The sequence below is a fragment of the Neodiprion lecontei genome, chromosome 5 (genome assembly GCF_021901455.1).
Source record: "Neodiprion lecontei isolate iyNeoLeco1 chromosome 5, iyNeoLeco1.1, whole genome shotgun sequence".
Lineage (NCBI taxonomy): Eukaryota > Metazoa > Arthropoda > Insecta > Hymenoptera > Diprionidae > Neodiprion > Neodiprion lecontei.
In genome coordinates, this window is record NC_060264.1 from 11393876 (window position 1) to 11412619 (window position 18744).

At 42.9% G+C, this 18744-nt stretch overlaps 1 protein-coding gene across 2 annotated transcripts in view; it reads right to left on the reverse strand.

Annotated features, from left to right (window-relative positions):
* Positions 1–12896, reverse strand: part of LOC107220646 (mucin-17) — a 38543-nt gene extending 25647 nt beyond the window's left edge. For both annotated transcript variants that reach the window (XM_046739298.1, XM_046739297.1), the window contains exon 1: positions 12450–12896. The gene's annotated coding sequence lies outside the window, so the exon portion shown is untranslated. The remainder of the gene's footprint in view (positions 1–12449) is intronic.
* Positions 12897–18744: the final 5848 nt, after the last annotated feature.

Sequence of the window (18744 nt, forward strand, 5' to 3'; positions counted from 1 at the left end):
GTTGTGGCTGTTTACATTTGCACACGGTTCCATGCCCCCGCTTCCCGCCACCCAGCTCTCGTGTGCAAGTGAAACGTGAGCAAATACACCTTCGGGTAGGTATTGGTGCGGCAGGTAGAGAGCAGCTTATCTAAATGACCGTTCGCGCGCGGGTTGGAGAGCAACGATCTTTTTTGTGAAAAGACCCGGCTGACTCACCTACGTCTGTCCTCGCAGAGTCAGATAAACTCCATAACTTGAAACAGTTTACAGCCGCGCTGCCGCCGCTGGCGTGACGCGTAACTTTGCACAGCGATAGAAAGATAAGAGCCGGAAACAACAATCTCGACTTCCGCACCTTAGTTTCATTGCACAGCTACGTCTCGTACCCCCCGGACAAAGAGTAGCATTTTTAATTATTCTTCTTCGTTGATAGAACTGCAACAACGGTGACGAGAAAAAAAAAGGAATAGAGTATCGAATCAAATCTAATCGCAGTTCCGAGTCGGAACTTTACGCTGTAACGATTCAAATATGCCCGCCCGAAACCAAAGCAATTATCAAGTACAAGCTGGCTTTAAGTACGAATTACGTAGATTCCAATTATGCGTGATTAACATAATATATAATAACCAAGTCGGTGTGAAGTAAAACGTCAAACTCGTTTGAGTTGTCTGCAAAAATGAAAAACCGTAGATCTACACTTTCAACGCCATTATTAATACCGTCTACAGAAGATTTTCATTAATTGTCACTACAACTTATCAGGAAAACAATTTAGTATATTAAAAAGTCAAAACCTCAATGAAACATACAAAAATTAAAGAGAGAGACTGTTTAAAAATAAATAAAGAAAGATCAAAGAGACAATTTTAAAGAAAGAAAGACAATTTACATTTACAATTTCAACGTTATACGCCTTTTGACAAATAATTTATGTATTAAATGAGTGGATGATTCAATGAATGTAGAGAGTGAATGAGAGCGAATGAGATGTAGCTAAGTTTGTAGTATAGAAAATGAAAAGCACATGCAAATGCAGTGATAAAATTCAGATAACATTGCAATTAAAAGTTTTGTCGTGCTTTTACTGTTCGGACACCACAGTTTCTATATCATGACAATTTTTAAATGATTGCTTTTTCTTCGAATTATGAATGGAAGTACATACGAAATTAATACTCAAAAAATAAGAGAAAGAAAAGAGTGAAAGGGTTCGGCATCACAAAATACTCTCGTCATAACAAACCGCGTAGTCCTTATCTTCGGTTGTCTACACACACTCACACACACATACACAGTGCACGCCGTAATTTTTGAAATGCAGTGCAACCTGAAGCCACTACGAGAAATAACACACACTTAAATATCTAGGCTAATGTCTAACTGTGCGTTTTCGTTTTTTCGAATACTAGAACTTACATATAACCGTAAATGTATTTTAAATGTAATTGCTGTTTTCTCTTCGATTTTGTCGCCTTCCGTTCGTTGCAAGATCATGACAAGTGCAGGTACTTTTTTCTTTCTATTCAGAAGAGCATATTTATATTTTCCAATATATTTTCTAACTCCCGGTTTTTAGATCGCGTCTGCGGAAATTTCCGCTGTACACAGAGGTCCCTCGCACTCCTCAAGTTCTGTCTTTCTGCTTTATTTCTATCTGAGATATTTCTTTCTCTTTTAGCTTAAGTTTACCATTAGTGTATTCAAGCTAGCTCACGTATCTTGTATTAGACCCATTTTTTTTTTCATTGTGTCATAATATTGTCCAATACTGTCACGGACGTAAGTCAAGTGTCCATCTATCGTTCATCTCGTTCATAACGCGCTGTGAGATTTGCAAGAGCAGAGCGACTCGCAGTCATTTCATGCCGGGGTTAATACGGGTTATTACAAGCCGATGATGCGGGGGAATGATTCAATCATGGATGTCGCGACTAATAATAGGGTGGTTTTTAACAGGGTTATTATTGAATTTCAACCGGCTCACCCCCCAAATCGCCTCGAAATATTTCAAACATAATTCCCTCCCTAATTCCAGATTTTTATCTCAACTCTAACGCGGGTACATTAAGTCTGCCGAACGGATCTCGATAAAATTTGATATACGGGGGTTTCTTGGGTTGCTGACTTCACGTTTGAACTCAAAATTTGAAAATTCAAAATGGTGGATCTAATATGGTGAACCAATATCCCAACAATGACTTGATGTTGCTCTATTGGATCCATTCTTTCGAGTTTTGTAATTTCAAGTTCAGATTCGAAATCAGCGAGCTCCAAAAACCCCCTACATCGACTTTCACCGAAATCCAATGACTTTTTGGATTTTGGTCCACCATTCCAGACTTTCAAATTTCGATGTGAATGGGGAAATCCACCCTATTACGGCCGTGGGTCAGAGTTGAGATAACAACAGAAAAATCTGAAATCACTGGGGAATTATTTTCGACTTATTTGGAGCCGATTTGACCTTTGAGGAGGAATGACCTCTTTAAGGACCACCCTGGGCTAACAAGGAGCCTGGTATCCTTGACTGTGAACTTCGATCTGCTCATGCACGAGGTGATCGTGCGACGACGAGGACTCTCATCACGATTAGCGCGATCTTCTCACACGTGTGCGTCGACGCGAACGGTGCGTGAGCGGCTTCCTGAGCTCTGATTACCCGGCGCGCTCCTCGCGGCTCGAAATCGTACGTCGAAGGCCTCCGCGTTCACACGCGGAGAAGGCGGCGTGCAACAGGTCGGCAACACGCATGGTCTATTTATAGAACACCTGAGCTAGAGTTACGTGGGTCGGGGAATCTCCCGCTCCTCTGGCCGCGCGGTCAAAACCCCGCCATCGCGTCGTATCCCGTCTCTCGCGGGCTTCAAATCACCAGTCATCATCGACGATACTTACAAGCAACATTAGCAACGTCCCAACACGCTGCACGGAATCGTTGCGTGCATGCACGCCTCGGAACGCTAATACAGCTTCTGCATGAAAAAAGCAGCGGCGTCCTACGGCCAACGCCGCCGCTCCGCGATTACCGATACCAGAATTTTAATAAACTCGACGCTCGTGCAGATTGTTTGAGGGGATTTATAACCCAAGAGCGTTGTACAGCGTTCACGATTTTCAAGATTCTATGGACTCGGGAGTTGGGGGAGAAAAGAATTGAGCAAACCGGGTTTAGAGGTACGCAATTTCAGCTGTAATTTGAAAGAAAATATTATTTCGTAACATGAATATTGTGGCCGATATGTCCACTGAAGTCACGGTAAGCAAAAGACAGCGTTGAAAACGGTAACCATATTTCCAGCTAAACGGAGTATCTGACAAACAAAACTCTAAGATCACTTTAAAGGCTAAAATTTAGTGAAGTTATGAATCTTTTTTATTGGTAAGACATATTTTCTGGATTTTCGGCAGTGTCTTTGGTTGGATACGTTAGACGGACAGAATGATACAAAATCCGCTCCATAGGAGGTTAGTCCGTAATCATATGACAGTCGTGTGTGAATTTCAAGCTGATCGGATGAACGGTTTTGATGGAATCGTGGTTACCGTTATCGAAAATGTGGTTTCGAGTGGCGAAATAACCGCGTAACGGCGATCCGAAGCGGGGCTGGACATTTCTGCTCACAACTTCTTTCATTTTGCGAATTTCGAGTCCCACGGCCCAACAAAATAAATGTAACGGATCCGACTACAATAATCTACAGAAAACCAAAGATCCGTGAAAAATTATTTTTCTAGTCTTAGGAACGCCCTTAAGACAGTCGTGACGGTGAAAGTTACGGATAGGGGTAAAAATATTGACAGATCAAAAATCGAAGGGTGACAATATCGAATTTTTAAGGAAGCAAAAACTTAATATATAGAAATTAAAATTGTTGAAAGTCGAAAAATGGACAAGTAAAAGATTAGAAAGGTCAGAACACGGAATGCCAAACTGTAGAATCATCGGAATTCCTCTCCATAATATAGAATCGTATACAGATTATCGATGTTGCTGTTCCACGTTTTGACCTTTCTATATTTTGTTTTTCTGTATCGCGACTTTCAATGTTTTCAATTTTTTAAACTACAACTTTTCACATTTTTCAATTCTACGAATAAAATTTTCGCGTCTATGAAAATTTCATACTCTGGTCCCTCTATCAATCAGCAGTTCCAGTTTTTTACCTCTACCCAAAGTTACGTAAATATCCATTCCATAGGTCTAGTATTCCTACACGCTTTGTCTATTTTTGGAAAACTATAAGTAACTTTCCTCGCGCAAAACAGCAATTAAGCTTTCTTATTGGATCGTTGCTGCCGTGTTATCACTGAGAAATGTGATTAGTTATTAATCGGACGAAACGAACTGTTTTCCACCGGTGAAGTAAAATTATACGTTTGATTCAATCGTGAAATTGTTCACAGCAAATACATTAATTCGTTGATTATCTTTTACCGTATAGGTAAAATATCTCAAATAAATCGATTTGATTGTGCCAAAAATTCTTTAGTTCAGGCAATCATAAACTACATTGCTACAACGACAAAATCCTTTTCAACTAGGTATGATTATTCGACTATACGAGTCATTTATCTCAGTGTGGCATTAATCTTCGTATCGTTGAAGATACTTCGAAATCTTATATTGAAATTAGCCGAATTACGCCTATTATGCCTTGAAAAGCTTGGGAGTGGGTTACTTCAGAGAAAAGCCATTATTGCTCAGGCCAGTGCATAATCTGCACATTGACCGAGACGGGATGTAATGTACAAACCAGGTATACGCTGTTCGAATATCGAGACACCGTAACACCTGGAGAGTTGCGTACGGGGACAAAAAGAGGGAATACCTAAGAGAGGAGATCAAGGTGAGGATGAGAAGGAAAAAGAGGAATGAGAAAAAAAATATATACCCACACATACGTACACCTAAGTATGCGTACAATACAAATGAAGAAAAGAAAATTACGTTGACAGCTCGAGACAGAGTTCGACAATCGTGCCAATAAATAAAAAGCAAAAGAGCCGAGGTTCCGCGACGATGAGGATGAGAATGAACAGAAGAAAGGCGAGACTTCTTGTTCAGCCCGCGCCCATAGTTGTTGACCGTGCAGATCGAACTGATTCATTACTTCACGGTGATCGACCGTGCGAGTCTACGGCTCCGTGGCTCTGCGTGGTCTCTGGCTCGCGGAGCGATATACCGTGATTCTTTATCAACTTTAAGGTCGGATTCGTACCAAGTCCCGCTATATGACTTAACGTGGTCCTTGCCAAGAAATATCTGAAAGTGGATCACGTTGCTCGATAGACCGCGTCGACGAGGACGAAGTCGCTGACCGTTCGCGCACGGATTCGAGAGCAGCGGAAGTCGACCTTTCTACACTCGAACCGCAACAGCTGCGACCGTTGGTGACTGTTAAGAACGCTCACGCCATTGGCCACGTGTTACGAATTATCATACGGCGCGTGATTGGAAGACAAGGGACGCGATCGTGCGATTGATAAGCCTGTCCTGAGGTCACTGAGAGTCTCATCTCCTCGACAGAATTATGTATACATGTAAGGTATAATGGTTAAAGCTCCGCTGCACCGGAATACATGACTCGAAATATTTTCCAGTTTCGTTGACTTGTTTACCCGCGTGGGATCGCTAAGTGGCAGGCAGTCCCGATGCCGCTGGCATATGCAGCGCGCTCGTCGCAAGGGATACCGCTCGCCAAAGTAAATCCAAAGTTCGGAGATTCCTTGTATTACGGCGGTCAAATATGCCGCTGAGGTTCGAGGGTGTTGTCAGGGCAAACAACCAGGTTAACGAGACGGCCGGCCCTTCCCTGCCCCCTCCCACGCACGTACAAATGAACGAACGAAATCCAACGAGGGGGTATCTTTTTCCAGTGTTTCAACGTTGTCTTTATCTACGTTGTGAGTAAATATTTGCAACTTGATTCGTTTTACTACGGCGATAAGTGAAATGGAAATGATAGACAAAGATGTACCGTTATAGAAGGAAAACATCCACGGCTGCCATATTTTTTTATGGACTGTAGTTTCGAAACGAAACGCTTGATCTTCATCCTTGACTGCTATCCATTTCGTTTTTAAAGTGTAGCTACCGAAAATCTGTTTCAGCTACTTTCATGTATATTACAATAGTGATGTTGTACAAGTTGTTGAAGGTAAAATATTGTATTGCGTGTTAAAGGTAATGAAACTTATTTGTTTTCTTATTGCGAGGACTGTTTTGAGTAGTCCTTTACGATTCCATCAGTATCGAAGCATACGATACGTTGAAAAACGCGGAATCATGAATTTCGAAAATTTCAAAGCAATTTTTCACGTTTATCACGTTTAGTACAAAACTGTATTTTTTCATTCAGCCCACTTTTCCATCCATTTCCAGGATTATGAATATTTCATTTGTGAAGCTATCGTGGCTGAAAAACCGTGTCTAAGGTAACCGTGCCTGCAGCCAAGAAAGGCTGATCGGCGTATCGCGTATGCATCGAGTAATTTAACAACAGCCTGGACGATCAGCGGTTATCTGAACCTTGACGAGTTCGACCAGGCGTAGGGCTTCCAAGAAATAGCCGATCTTCTGGCAGTTTCCCGGTCGCAAACCCCTTATGCGAATCCGTCGCTAATCGATCGCTGCGCTGCGCCCTTTTTTGTCGACGAACTCCACTAATCGGTGGATATCGCAACGGATTCTCGGTTATAAACTGCTGTCTGATCACAAAGGTTGGATACCGAAGGGTTACGGAGCCCAGTTTGCCGGGGTTAGGACATTCAGTTTCCTTAGCGCTACGCGTGGCCAGTCTCGTAGAAATTGGCAATCGTTCGCAGTCCGAGCTCGTAGAATCGGTTGGAGTCGATTTTCGATGCGAACCAAGGTCGAACGACTAGACAATGGCTGCCGTAGGTGGGCACATGCGTATAATGCAGCTGCGGAGAGCGGCTGATTCTCAAGAAGTAAATCGTAAGATGAGTCAACGGGAAACCCTGAGGCCTAAGGCGTGAGTCAAGCGTGTCTCCTTCCACGAGTTAATGTTTTTCTCTGCGCATGTTGCGGTAACTGGTAGTTAGTTTTAATTTGCCTCTCGAGGAACTCGCGCCTCCTTATACCGAGCCACGGAGAAATCGGTTCGCCGACTCTGACTTGAACTCTGCCAAAAGACAAGGTGGGAGGCAACTGGAAAAGCAGCGAAAACACGTCCATCGATAACATGCCGCATAGCGTGGCCGATGGAATTTATCGACCGGTATACGCGAACACGTTCCTTAACGTGGCCTCTTCTTACGACGATTGAACCCGCCAGGCTGCCCTGTCTTCAACCTTCCGGAGCAGATAGAAATAGCATGTTATATGATGTACGTACAGGACCCGACAGTCTCTGCGTTTTTACACTCCTGCAACTGCAGCGCTTCGATCTTACCCTGGATGGTCAGTACTCGGATGGAACGGGTGAGAGAAGAGGGCCTTATTCGAGCATGGAGTGGACGACGATACCGGCCGGTAGGCAGGGAGCTCTCTTCGCTGCCAGTCGAGTAAGACAAGGCAGACTGCACGGGGTAATAACGTGTGGATGGTGAACCGGATGCACGGACCACACGGAGCTCTGTGCCTCCCCCGAAGGACGCGATACCATCTAACCGCGTCTCCTATGCTCTTCAGGCATAGCGTCTCGCGTGTCTCTTTCCCCCCTTCCCCCCCGTAGGAGTCGTCACACCTCAGAGGTCTCGTCGTCGGAGGTTAAACTTGACGATTAATCTTTTCGCGGGTGAGATGGGCACGTCGGATGACCAGTTGCGTTGCTCCTTATTGTACAATCGTTTCGAAACTTGAATCGGTATCGGTAATCCCGTCGGCTTTCACCCGTATTGTAGAGCAGGATTTTGAAATATAAATAAATGAATATTCGAGAACACTTGAAATGGCACATTCCTCGCACGTATCGATTTACACGTTGTAATAAAATGTTGCAAAAGTAATTCTAAGAACCCCGCGAGTATCTACGTACGTTCCATCGAGATTTCGAAACTCCGAGGGGATGAACATTTTTTCAAAAAATATCAAACACGTTGCGCACCGTTCGAGTATTATAGCGAAGATTGACCTTGATGACGTGGTATCATATTTCTTTCGGGGCATCAAAGACTAGTTCGATATAAATGACAGCGCTTGTCGGACGTTTAATTAGCCTGCAGCCGGAGGCGAAAATAAATTCGATGTAAGGTAGAAAGAAAAGAGAATGGCAAAAAGAAAAGTAAAAAGGAGGAAAGGAAGAACTGCCGCCACTGCCGCAGCGCACGTATCCACCTACCTACTCGCTTCGTTAACCAATCTGCATTTAAGTACTAATTATCCAGGATTTAGTGCCCCTCGTTGCATATACACCGCCGCCTAGCGCGCACGTTGGTGCTGCAACGCTGCTGCAATGCAAGTGATAGCGTTCTCTTCTCTTTGTCGTCATCTTCTCTTTTTTTCTTGCGCGTGTTACTCGACGCGATTGAAAATATACCGTTAACCGGTTCGCAATGGAGATAAATCCCGAGGTGAAATGTTACACACATTTTTCTTTCCCACTCTCTTCTTCCTTAATTTTCCACTTTTTCTCTCACGTATGCATACATGCACTCCGCTGCCGACGACACGGGAGTTAATTTAGCCACCCGCTGCAATAAGACGAAAACTTATTCTAGCCCTAACGGTCGAGATCGAGCCGCGAAGGAATTCACGATCACCGATTCGGCCTTGATGAGACGGCTCAAAGTGTGACAGATACAAGGCATAAAGATATCTTGTTCGAGTAGATTTGTATGAATGTGTGTTACACACGGTGGAACAACCTGTTACCCGGGCTGTAATTATTCTGTAAGTCGAGGTCGGGCCAGATCTGGTAAATCGGTGCTGTAAGTTGAACTGGAATGGAACTGGAACCAAAGTGGAACTCGATGTGGGCCAAGCTTGCGGAAGGTTCACTAAACTAATGGAGGGTATCTACATATCGCCGGTGTATGTCATTTGTGTTGATGGGCACAATGCCTCTCGGCGCGATGCGAGCAGCTGGCATTTCGCCATTATTTCCCGCGTCGATCGGTAGTAGAGGAATCGAGTTGGAGATTCGGGTCGCGTTGCGTTCGTGCGTAGCGTCGACAAATCGTATTGCGGCAAGAGGAAGCTTATATAGGATTAAAACAAAAAAAGAACCGTCTTATGGAAATATATAAGCAGTTGTCCGTTAAATTGCGGTTTACTTTTACAGGTTTCATCGGTTCCATATCATAAACAGTTATATCGGACGGTTAATATGAACCGGCGCAATATGTTGGCCTCGGGCGATAGGATTCAACCCGGAGGTGTCGTGTTACGGTCATTGCGTAATCGGGTGTGGCTTTCCATTAAATTATTCAGGAAAATTGGAACACGTCGCGTTGAACCTGCGTTATCCGGTTCAATAGCGTGAAGTTCACCTGCTCCAACGAGGAAGGGGCTCGGTAAATCACTGTTAAATAGAATTTGACTCCAACGGTTCGTTGAATTCAATCGTTCCCAGCCGAAAAAATTGGCAAGCTTGTCAGCCACCGATCGGTTCTACGAGTCATGCTAGGTGTGAGTTTTCTCCGTGACCTCCAAACGAATGAGATCGTTAGTTACTTCAGTCGAGGTGATGAATTTGAGGAAGAAGTGGCGGTCGAGCGTGCGATCTGATAATGCCGGGGCTTGGAAATCTGCCGACGAGAAATATGAATGAACGTTGATAGCTCGAACCCGCGTTCGAGACTTTGGAAGTACGGAATACCCAGCGTAGGAGACCAAAAACGACACAGGCGGCGTGGAGTAAAATTTATCGCGTATTGTTATGCACATTTTTCAGACTGCAGTAGGCGAGCTGGAGCCGCAGCGGCAGTTGCGCCCAACAGTAACGCGACAAAGGCCGAATTCCATGAATTTATATTTGCTCTAGGATAGTTATATACCAGTTCTGTTTTCCCCTCCCGGTTCTTCCCGCAGGCTCACCGTGCTTCCCTCCCTCTCTCCCATCTTTCTCGCTCTCGTTTCGCGTCTATCAGACTTTTCGGGGGCGTCTATTATACACGCGATCTGTTCAATTGTAGGCTGTTCTGCCCTCCACCGGGCGCACAATACACGCAACAATGGTCCCACTGTGCTATCTCTGTATACGTAGCACCTTTGGTGTACCTACATTCACGACGCAGCTCAGGACCAAACGTACGTGTGACGAGCAACCCGCCATCCATTCGACAATGCGACAGCACGAGCGTCCATATCATCGAGCTAAGCTGCTGTAGCTGCTGCTGCTGCTGCTGTTGCTGCACCTTTCCACAACTTTTATCTCATGCTCTCACCCTAGTACGCATGCCACTCCAGAATATTTTCAGCATTAATTCAACGCGTCTCGATGATTGTGCAGAGTTTAATACTTTCTTAAATTATCTTTACGGAGGTTAGCGCTCGTTCAGACGTTTAACTGACAACAAGCTAGTTGTTGCCAAGCTAACTTCATCAAATAATCTCGAACAAGGCGGGCCTCTGTGCGATTCAATTTAAGTACCACATTTTTGAGGTAACGCACGATATACCAAAACCTGTCTAACGTTGCGTTGCAGAGCAATAACGATTTGTTCGAATTTTCGCTTACTTCACGCTTTAAATGAGGGGATTGATCAAAGAGAAAATTAAAACGACGTGTGAACCGCTTTTTCGACAATAGGCTTGAACCTCGTCCTTTCAACATTTTGACCAATTGGAACAAATTATGGCAGAACAAAAACGGATCAAAAAGACAAAAATTGTCGTCTAATTAGTACAATTTAGAATATTCTGATGAATATCAAGAAACTTCAAATTTTGTTTAAATTATAAATTGAATGAGTTATACGTTTTTCCCCGTTCTTTATAATAGTCGAAGTATAGCTGTGAATTGATTCATTCCGCTTACGAACATCGATATCTCTGACGAAGAATGTGATTTCATTATCAGAAAAATTTATATGTTGTCGGACAAAAAAAGCATTTATCAGTTCCAACATATTCTATAAATATTTTCGCCAGATTTCGTCTTTATCTGAATTATAAACGCGCTCGGAATCAAATTTTTCTCGTTTATCTCTGAAACCTCTGCTCGAAAGCAGCCAATCATCAGCTGCGGATTGGGAGTGACCGAGTGAGCAGCAAAAAAATTCTTTTTCTTCATTTCCTTCGTGTCAGTCGCCGATCAATCGAATTAAATGCAAGATCGCGCGAGTTGGGTTCATTTATCGTCGAAGTCGCGATCGGACTTGCATACCTATCGGGTTTGGGTTCTGAATTATTTAGTGTGGATGTCGGGCGTCGTCGTCGCGCCGGGCTTCTTGCGACGTCTCGCCTGGACTCTGTGAACCTGCACGTCGATCCTCAACCGATAAACGTAGGTGAGTTTTTAATCATTTCAAACTCGTCTTACTTTATATATTATACGTGTTCGGGGTAACGCGGTAGTCAATTTAAGTCTAATCATGCCACACCGGTTCTTCTTAAACATCTCAACTCTGTTTCGTCACTTGGCTTTTGTCAGAATGGATCGCGTTTACTTTTCTGTAGTCTACCTTTTCGAAATTCACCTCCTTTTTTTTCATTCTTTTTTTAATATTGGCAATGCGTGATTACGTAAAAAAGGACCTTACACTCTTAGTCCGTTTAGAAATTTTGAAGAATATAAAATAATAGCCGAATACTTTTTGTTGCATCCAGTAGAAGTTTTCACAGGCTGTTTCCTCGAACTTGTTAAACTTATATGTATGACCCTCGGTATAACAGATAATTTCACGGTCGTAACTGATCCTACGCACTGCCTAGATACGTTTCTATATCATGTTTTCGCTAATAACTTCGTGATTGAGAAGTTGAGGAGTAAGCGATTTTTTTCTCATCACACTCGGTGACTGAAACCTCAAGAAATCACGGATTGGATAAAAATTTGAGTCGTCGTATCGCGGTCGAAAGAGACGAAGGCAGTCCTGATTTAATCCGCAGACGTTTTGCACAGATTTTGACATTTCGTTTTAGGCATGATAATATATACATATATTTTGCAATTAATTTTTTTTGGGGCGGGGGAATTTTCTTGCACTTATAGTATATCCATATAAGAATTTTCGTGAGAGTGCACTGCACAGTTCAATAACGAGCACTTTTAATTTTTTCCTTTTCCAATTATTGTGTATTTTTTTTTTTCTTTTTTCAAATTTATGGTCATATCCGTGGTTCGATTGATTATTGATCAGTCACTTAAAGCACTTGGCACCTGCACAATTTTACATGTTTCGCTTGTAACACTTCATAACGGAGCCAGCTCGGGGTTAATTTGTCGTACTTTGCGCACGATTGGGATGGCAATGTCTCTCGGCGCTGTCCCTTTTTCTTATTCTCGCCTTTTACAATGCGAGTTACGTGTTTCGCACGCTCATCTCAGCTCACTTACCTATGCGGAATCCGTAGCTTCTTGCGATGAGTCCGTCGTTCGGCAATGTCGATGGTCCTGATGCGTGTGCGTATAAAATTTACAACTTCGCGCGCGTCGTATTACAACCCCGTTTATTACTCGCGTAGATTAATCGCACGTATTTAGGTATGAAATATATATACCGTGCGTCGAATTGAACCTCGTTGAAATCCCCCGTCCGTTTCTGAGTCTACGTCGCGTACAGCGTGTACATTAATTGTTCGTTTACTTGTTATTAACAACAAAAAAAAAAAAAAAAAAACAACAAATTATACCGGCGTAATAAATATCTATTAATATATACGGCACCGTGCGCGAGTCCACGTGTGTGTGTGTGTGTGTATATTATATTATACTTTTATAAAAAGACCTACTCGTACAAGAAGCACCCTTTAAAGCGGTGTGCGTACTCGACGCGCCACCGCACCAAACAGAAGTGAACTCATGCGCAGCTTCGGGCCTACACTTTAAATACCTTTGCGCGCCCGACCCCTACTCCGTCGCGACGCGCTGATTGGCGGGGGTCTGTATGCGATGGCCCGCGGCTACAGAAGAGACTCGGACCCGCGGACCAGCGTCGCCACCGCCGCCGAGAAGAAGCACCCTCCACCGTCGCCGTCGCCGCCGCCGCCGCCGCCGACGCCGACGCCGACGCCGAGCCGGCGCATTTCTGCCCCGGACGTTCAGTTGCCAACATTGAAAGCCCCATTGTACGCTGGACCGCGGGATGCGCAGCATCTTCCTCCTTCGCCGCCGCCGCTGCCTCCCCGCCTCCCCAGGTCTCTTGCTCCCCCACCCCCGCCCCCACCCCCGCTTCCGACCACTCAGGACTGCAAACACTATTCTGCAACGTCACAGCTATTCTTCGTTTTCGATTCCCTCAAAAATTTGAGGACCTTTCGCTAAGATCTCTCTCGCGGCACGATCAGTTTCCATGGTAGACGATCGAAACCAGACGTCACGTAATCGCGAGTGCAGGTCAATCGCTTCGTTGGTGAAAAGAGACGGTTTCGTCGTACCGATTATACCTTACGTCAATTGCTCTCCAACGTCTTTCGCGACTAAAACGATGTGACAGTGCCCGCGATGTATGTATACATTAAGTACAATGTTCGAGGTATCTCAATCACGGATAGTGACTTTTTTTCTGTAAGCACGTTCCTGATTAGGGACGTTTTTTTTTTTTTTTTCGTTTCTCCTAAAATCATTTCTTTGCAGACAAATTTCTGCATTCTTGCAACGCTATTGGTTCGATGAGAAATCGATCAGGTCTTCCCGCACCGTATGGGTTGCCGTTTACGCGACTGTTTGCCGTTTACTTGGAAGACGCTTCCCGCGCTGCGTCCTTTCGCTCGTAGTTTATAGGAGATGAGCGTCGCGATGAGGTCTAGGCTGAGCCATTGCTTTGAGCCAGAGAATGTTGAGGCCGCTCGAGCAGGCTCTTCTGGTTCAAGTTCACCTTCTCGTAACGCTCGCGCGCGCTATCTTCCACGATTCTTTCTTTCATTTCCAGTTATAGTCCAAGGCGTGGGTCTAGGTCGCATTTGACCGCGGCGTTTGCACATCGGCCGGATTTACCGCAACATTAAACGTCGAAGAAAAAAACCATACAAAAAAAAAAAAAAAAAACCACCAGGAATTATCGGTATAATTATTGAATACGAGTAAAAAAGGATAGAAGGATGAAAAAAATAACCGTTCGAAAGATGTTCAAGAGGCGCACACACCGTCCGTATGTGTGCATATAAGCACATGAGCTGAGTTGATCACCGAGAGTGTGGGAGAGTTCAATGCTCGAGTAGGAGGCGACTTTATTCAACTTTATGCAACACGTTATACCTTATAGTTATGCACAACGTAGTGGATACCTCTGGGTATACCTACTGTAAATCTATCATGTATAATGATAATTGCCTACGTTTTCAGTACGATACTATTTTTTATTTTTATTTTTTTTTCTCTTTTCTCATTCATTAATGAAACGAATTATCTCTAAAAACTAAGAATAAATCTCAGACGATCATAATTTCATTTTACTGCTTTCCAAAGGGCATGAAATAAAGTTATCCTGCATTTACGTCCTTCTACGCATTCCCCTCTGGGAATTCGTGCGTAGCGGGTTTTTTCCCTGATTCAACCTTTCTTTTTTTCTCCGTTTCATGTTGCAATACATGTATATGCGTATATGAATACACTCACGCTACACGTGTGTGCGTAAATTACAGAGCGATTTCCAATGCTACTAGTCACAACTGTACGATCTCCAGGTATGTAAGTATTATACGTATGATTTATTTTGCCGAACTCTGAGTCGCGCTCATGCGATGATCACCCGCAGCATTGACGTCACGATCGGGCACTGATTTCATCAAACGGTAATGACTGAATTCACATTTCAGCACAACTCGTAGTCGACGAGTTAAGTAACAACCATCACTGTTCACATCACTTACAATCCTCTGAAATTTTCGACGAAGATGACGAAGGCAGGATTCTTGTACCTTCGTAAATTCGTTTTCGTTTGCCGGGTAATGAAGTTTTCAGTAAAAATCCGTTCAAAAAAAGTAAGCAAAAAAATTGGAGGCTGGAAAAAAAATTGGGAAAAAGAAGCAATCACCGCAACGTGTACCCGTACCGACGTACGTGCCGTGCTGCAGCACTTGACCTGAAGTAAACTTGAACGAAACGAAGTGGAGCGCAACTTTCGAGTCGCACCCATTACCTTGGATCGCGTAGGTATTATGCAACGGATCTTCGGCAAAGATCGAAAGAGTTCGTTGAAATTCGTTTCAATTTAAGCCTGTCGCGTGCAAAGCGTGATAACTTATCGATACACGTAGAAGCACATTGTCGATTCATTTTTCTTCGAAAGAAATTAAGACCACGATTTCATAAATTACACGTATTACACGCATTATCATTAACGGTTACGGTTGTTGGATTGCCGAGGATCTTCGTACGTTGTATGTACCTAATCGATGATAAGTGCAGTATTTGATTAACCGTTTGGTAGAGATTCCGGGCAAGCTACCGCTCTTCTAATAGTTCCGTAGGAATATAATGTGTCCAACATCCTCCGTAGACTGCTTTAAATGAACTTCAACTTTACTGGCGTAGCGTGTGCGATTATGTCTCGTTATAACATCCTCTGCTCCAGGCATACGTATCACGCCGAGAATATGAATTTTTATATTTCCTGAATATCATCGGAAGTTTTATAACTGTCCGAGGAACGGTATATTCGACGGCATTTCAAAATTTACTACCACTCAATATCTGAGGCAATATAAACACCGCTGACGAGCTTTAATTACTTCGGTCCTCGATTTGCCGATTTCATCATACGAATATATCAGTCAGCATAATGTCACGATGTACTCGTAAATCGAGTTTGACTAGCTGCCTTAAGTATATCCTAGTGGTAACTGCTCTCTGTCATTCATTTCTTCTAAGCGTTCGCTGAGTTAGTCACATCTGTGCAGAATTCAGTTTGTGATTCGAGCATCTGTGGTCGAAAAAAAAATTGACGATAAAAAAACATCAATTGGATTAGGTACATCTTATCGTTCACGCATGCAACTGTTTCGTCAGCAGTTGTAAACTTAACAACTAGATTAATGCAAATCGATTGTAGTGTGTCATATAACAATTTTTTTCAATGGAAATGGTGCATATTGACCAGCTGATATTCGTTTAAGGTATTTGATTGATTATTATTTATTGTAATCGATTACATACCTGTTAAAATTCAACGTCTGTCAATTAGACGTATTGCATCCAATTATTCGCTGCAAAATACAAGAAATTTTGCTTCTATGCAATGCATTTGTAACGAATCAGAACATTCTTGAATTTATTGTTAATTTAATATTGTTTGTTATTCATATCGATAAGCATGGTATTGCTACAAAAAAGATGCATCTTCTGTAAATAATCATTGATATACGAGTTCTCAATTAAAAAATTATGTTTTGAATGCATTGGAGAAGTCTAACATCTAAACCTTATATATAGTAAGGTTTGTTTTTCTGTCCGGAGAGAATCGAACTTGTCTGGGGGCCTAGTAGTCAACTACGGAAGCTATTTAAATAGTTTTAAAGTTGTGGTGATGTAATTCCAACATCATTTTTTTTCCGTGCACAAATCGTTAGCAAAATTGAGGGAAATTCAAAAAAATACTAATATCACAGGAAACAGTAACGCGGTGTCATTTCGACAGACAATTACTGAACAATTTGAACCCATGGCATTCGGAGCTATTTAGAGAAGATCTAAGGAAAGAGGAAATATCTATAGCAATATTTTCAGCACACCAACGTTGGCGTAAAAAGTCACCAACATTTACCGGAATGGTGGAAAAATACGTTAAAGAATTTTTATACAGTTTTACAGAAAAACGTCCCCAGAGCGGCGAGATGAAGATCTGACGGAGACACTTTAAAATATCAAAAACTGCACGTGGCCAATGGTCACATTTTTGGCATTCTCACTTAGACAATGGCGGCACTGTAACATCGAGCACCGGTTACGCCGTCAATCAGGCTCGGAATGGCATGAACGATAATTACGAAAAGAGAACGGTGTATCGAGCTCGAAGGCGACTCGCTGCTTTTGCTATTACGCAAGTCGAGTCCTAGTGAACTTGGCCCGAATGCTTACCCGAGAAAGAAAGAGTCGCGCGGGCCTGGAGAAAGGTGAAAGCACCCGTCAACGTGTAACCGAAGTGAGGTAGGCTTTGAGATGATGTAAGACGAGGCGAGGTTTCAGATGTTGCGCTCTGTCTTGGGCAGCTACCGCATCTTGAAAGAAATTAAAAGTGAATCGGTTAGGAGAAATTGCTTTTCCTTTCTCCGTCACTCCTCACATTTTTTATTCATCCTTTTCTTGTAACAGTATCGCTGCAACATTTCTCTTTTTATTTCTCGGCTTGATTACTCTTGCTGGACTGAATTTCTCCAGAACTTCGCATACTCCCGTTATCTTTATAATTGAAGCTGAATCTGTATTTCATTCTACATATTTCTTTGAATCATCTGACCTCCGACGAAACTGCTCGCATAATGGAATCAAGAAAGTGAAGAAGAACAATGTAAGGTATCGGCTGCGATCCTAACTTGGATCATCGTTGTTACCCACAACTCGATAGATCAGAGATAGAAATACTTTCAAGGTCTGCTGTTTCCAGGGTACAAGGAAAAGACAAATCTCACCAAGAGCGTGCTGGTTGAGAGCATTTCCAATCAGCGTAGTTGGAGGTGTTTTGTTGCTTGTTCCTTCTGGAGAAGCGTTAAGCTGCGGTGGTTATATGCAAAAGCATTGCTCCACCCTGGACGCATTCTTGTGGGTTTCTATCGTGCGATGCACTTGTGGTATATACACATATTACACATGTAACCACGTACGTAACATCGTTACCACAGATGCGGTACAACTGGACCCACACATGCGTATTAGTGCTCTCATGTAAAGACTGACTACGAGCTCGACAGATTCGTATTACCGAGTTCGTGTGTACCTACAACGCTGCCTACGATCGTCAAGAGAGCTTTTTTCTTCGAATTGGAATATGTATCAGGTCTAGTTTCCTTCATTCCTTACCGTTCTATGTGCTCGTTGAAACTTTTCATCGCGGAAGAATATTGGTGGATAGGCAAACTCCCGCTACACGAACAGACCTTTTTCGTAACAATTTGGTAGTGTTTTTAGTTTGGTGATTATTTCAAGCTTATAATAAACGAAAAATCTTGAGCTATTACACGCTAAGCTGAAAGAAATTTATCAGACCTACAAATTTTCGTACAAGCTTGTCATCGTCATTCCCATTCCAGCTCAGCAATCTCTGTTGGATGTACAATGACAGTTCCTGAAGATGTGTACAATACGAAGTATGATAGATATGTACATCCGACATTTTTTTAATGGGATATTGTAACTATTATTTTGTCTGATGCAGTTGTCTAGGAACTATTCAGGATTTAAGTCACTCGATTCCTATCAGAACCAGTTTATTAAATAAATGACTGACGTTGTAGTATACGTATCACAGATTTATGGGAAAGTAATTCTACTGGACATAAAGTCAGTAATTCCATATAATTGCGACTGTACGGCAAAGTAAATCTAATATACGTACTAATAGTACTAACAGTACTGATGTTATAGCAGTTTTTATGGGTTCTATCAGGGGTCGTGCAGTCGATACTCCAAAACGTCTCAACAGTACTATATTTTTTTTTTTTTTAATGTTGTGCGGCATGTCTTTGCAAATCTTGAT